Raw genomic sequence first — 4,573 nt, 5'->3', positions numbered from 1 at the left:
ACTGGTGGCGAAGGAAGCATAAACATGATTGTGTGTCTGTCTGTCAGACTCAGTACACATGGTAGATTTACAGGGGGTGGGGAGTTGAGTGTGTGTGTGTGTGTTGGGGGGGGGGGGGGGGGGGGGAAGGGAGGCGTGTGTATGTGCACATGTGCTTGTACTTTTGTGTGTTTGTACAGTGTTTGTGTGTCCGTGTTGCAACCAGCACTGCGCTCAGGGCCTGCTGGAGAGCCGGGTCAGCCGGGTGACGCGCCCGGCTGGGGAACTGCACGACCTGGCTGAACAGATAACACCGGGTCCAGTCTGACCCGGCTGAAAAATGTCTCAAACTGACAATTGATTCCTAAAATACCGGTATTTTACGACTCGCGGACCCCATCTGTTGCACAACCGTAGATCTACACACTACAGTCTACAAGCGACAGAAACTCGGCTACAAGGGTCAACCAGGTCAACTGGGGTCAACTGGTTCGAGCGCGATTTGGCCAGCGGCGAGCAGGAAGTCAGGACATTCAAAGACGTCGATGGCCATATGGGCCATGGGGCAGGCAGTCAAAACTTTCAAAGTAACGCTTTTGACAAAAGCGTTACTTTGGCTACAGCTTTTGACACAGTTGCAAGTTTTCAGCCGACTGTTGATTTGGGCGATGGAGCCCGCAGCGAAGAGAAAAAAAACTGACGCTTTCCAAGACTCTTGGAAGAAAGGTCGACCCTGGCTGGACTACGACCATGCCAGTCTATAGTTTGCCTTGTTCTCTAAAATTTCCGATTTCCGGTAATAAATTCGCCTTTCTGTTTTCCTGCGTTTTGAGCAGGCTTTTTGGTTGTTTTTCTGCCGGATGATCTGACCCGGCTTGACCCGGCTGGCCTGCATGCGCCAGGTACACTCTGACCGGGCTGTGCTGAATGTCTAGAGCAGGCCCTGGCGCTACCTGTGATCGCTGTTTTAAATCTGCTCCTGGCTTTCGGCGACACAAATGCAATCGTGGACTGCGTCGTGGCGGAGCGGCTTCCTAGTGGCAGTGCTGACTTCTCTCGAACTCTCTCTTCTACTGTCCCCTGTCTCAGGGGGCGGCGTGGCCAAGCATTTGGCAGCTGTACACCAGGCCAGGTGTGTGTGCGCGCGCGTGCGTGCGTGTGCGCGCATTTTTGTGCACAATTCCGTTATGAAGTACAAATGATAGGTTTACCTTTTGTACACTCGCCAAGACTTCGGCTAGATTCACCGAGAACCTTTCTGGCCAACCTGGAGGCTGAGCCTTCCGTTTCCTAAACGGCTAAAGTCACCGCGTACTCAGTATACGAGTAGAAAAGTGTTGAAATTATCAAGATTTATAAATAACGACCTGCAACCATGTCCAATGTAGTGGATAGATAGGGAACACACATTGATTGTTTTTAAAAGAATCCAGGCAATAATGAATCATGGAACGAGTGCGTAATAATGCTCTATGTTGCGTTTTGACGATGCTGAAGAAAGGGAGCCGTTGCGGTTCACTTACAACACACGCACAGAAGTCCACTCGACTGCAATTTCAGTGCAATTTCTGACACAAATTCATAACTCCACGAGTACGAGGAAGCTCAGCGGATCTCCACAAGAACTTTCGCCCATCACCTGCAATGGAATATGGGCTGTATGATACGACCAGCGGCTAACACGGGAAGTGGCTTCATTTTCCACAAATCTCGTTTCATTCACAACCATTTGGCTGCAATTTCAGTGCAATTTCTGCCACAAATTCAACTCCACGAGTACGAGGAAGCTCAGTAGATCTCAACACGAACTAAACGTTCGCCCATCACCTGCAATGGAATATGGGCTGTATGATACGACCAGCGGCTAACACGGGAAGCGGCTTCATTTCCCACAAATCTCGTTTCATTCACAACCATTTTTGGCTGCAATTTCAGTGCAATTTCTGCCACAAATTCAACTCCACGAGTACGAGGAAGCTCAGTGGATCTCAACACGAACGTTCGCCCATCACCTGCAATGGAATATGGGCTGTATGATACGACCAGCGGCTAACACGGGAAGTGGCGTCATTTTCCACAAATCTCATTTCGTTCACCCCAACTCAAAATAAAATTTAAGTACATGTACCATTAGGGATTTATCTTGCATTTCCATCGCCTCAGAATAAATTAACTTCGATAAACTGAGAGAGAATGAGTGAGGCAGCTGGAAGAATTGAGGATGAAAATAGAGATCAGAAGATTCGACGTAGCAATCGTCTCCGTGCTCTAAGAGAAATCGCCGTTCAAATCGGAGAAGGTCCCAATTAGTATTTCAAGAAGACATCACAATTTTCGAAAATAATAATTTCCTTGCCTCGCAACACCGTTCCCTGGCAACGTTCCCCGGCAGCGCGAGTCAAAGATGTTTTCTGGGAATGTGTGCCGTGTCCTCTCCCTGGACACCACAGTTGTCATTGGTTGTGTGGTTGCCACACATCGACACATACTCCCGAGCCGGAACCGTGACAGTGCAACACAAGCGATCGCCTGGTCCACTTTTGCGTTTGCTAAAAAGTGGCGAAAGCGAGGAATGGGATGGTGACTTCGCCTTTAAAGGGGAAGTTAAGGCAAAAATTAAAATTTCACCAGTTGTAGTCTTCGGGGTGCTGAGTCGAATGGTCGTGGTCCGAGGAAGCTGAGACGCTCCCTTCCTACTTGAATCCCAATCGAACTCGCGCACTTCCACCGAAACTGGGTGACTGCGCCCTACGAGATGGGGATTTGTATGCAAAATGTCACTAAAAGCGCCATTTCGTTCTTATAAAAGCACGGATGACCGCGATTGGCCCATATGTTGTAGTCTTTCGGACGCTGAGTCGACTGGTTTTGGTCCGAAAAGGCTGCGATGCAGCGTTCCTCCTTTATTCCCAATCGAACATGGTTGAACAAGTGGTCACGTGCTCCTGGGTGCCCAAATCACCTGGTCACCACGCCAGCAGGTGACAACTGTCACACCAAGGTTCAACACGAGTTCAACTCGAGTGACAGGACTGCACCCAAAAAAGGTCAAACAGGCTAGTAAGTTGTACCCTGCAGGCACGGTGACCAGGTGACTGGCGTACGCAGGAGCACGTGACCGCTTCTTCAATGATGTTCGATTGGGAATAAAGGCGGAACGCTGCATCGCAGCCTTTTCGGACCAAAACCAGTCGACTCAGCGTCCAAAAGACTACAACATATGGGCCAATCGCGGTCATCCGTGCCTTTATAAGAACGAAATGGCGCTTTTAGTGACATTTTGCATACAAATCCCCATCTCGTAGGGCGCAGTCACCCAGTTTCGGTGGAAGTGCGCGAGTTCGATTGGGATTCAAGTAGGAAGGGAGCGTCTCAGCTTCCTCGGACCACGACCATTCGACTCAGCACCCCGAAGACTACAACTGGTGAAATTTTAATTTTTGCCTTAACTTCCCCTTTAAGGGCGCGTTCAGACTACCGTGAACCCCGTCAAACCGTGAATGTCGATAAACCGTGAAGGACATTCACACTACCGATAACAATCTAACGTTACCGTGAGGTTTTCAGCTCTCACCGCGGCACTGACAAGGGATTTCCCTTTTTTCGCAGCGCGCATGCAGCATGAGCACTTTTTTACTGCCGGTAAAAGTTTACTGCCGCAGCGGCCGCGGCAGTAAAACTTTCCCACCGGTAACGTGCCAGTAACGTCACGTGATCAAATCACCTTGGCGACTTTCCCAATCGGTCACTTTTTATCGGTAGTCTGAACGCGCCCAAAGGCGAAGTCACCATCCCATTCCTCGCTTTCGCCACTTTGGCCGCGTTCAGACTACCGATAAAAAGTGACCGATTGGGAAAGTCGCCAAGGTGATTTGATCACGTGACGTTACTGGCACGTTACCGGTGGGAAAGTTTTACTGCCGCGGCCGCTGCGGCAGTAAACTTTTACCGCCAGTAAAAAAGTGCTCATGCTGCATGCCAAGGCACCTGATTCGGACGTCAACTAGCAAGTAAAGACATACAGCGCTGTGACCAGAGTGCATGACCCCGTCGTCACCTACATGTACAAGTAAAGACAGCGCTGAGCCTGTGACCAGAGTGCATGACCCCGTCGTCACCTAGGCAAGTAAAGACAGCGCTGTGACCAGAGTGCATCACCCCGTCGTCACATATAGGCCATTATTGTAGAGAAGAGAACCTGAAATCAGACCTGAGAGTTGCACAGAAGTGCTGCGCCGCTCAATGAAATCCGATCGCGTGAATCAAGTACATGACCATGACATGACAATCATTGTAGTCTTTCTTGCAACTACGGCCTGTTTGGGAATGGAGGTATTTGCAAGTGGAAAGAAACCGCTGCAGTGTAGTGTGGTGAGTTCTTAGGGAATGTTTTTGATTTCAAGTATTTTTTTAATTTCAATTTTTATGCTTCGAAGTAGGCCGTGTCAATGGCTTTCGTATTCGCTCCCGAAAGGAGTTGTACGAAACTGACTAGTCAGAAATATTCTCGTCAATGTTCATCACTTTCCGCCATATTGTAAACATTTTACTAGATTTTAGTTTTCCTCGTTGCCTATCCCAGCCTTATTAGCTG

Source organism: Sycon ciliatum, chromosome 10, assembly GCF_964019385.1.
Source record: "Sycon ciliatum chromosome 10, ocSycCili1.1, whole genome shotgun sequence".
Taxonomy (NCBI): domain Eukaryota; kingdom Metazoa; phylum Porifera; class Calcarea; order Leucosolenida; family Sycettidae; genus Sycon; species Sycon ciliatum.
This window is presented reverse-complemented; position numbering follows the sequence as displayed.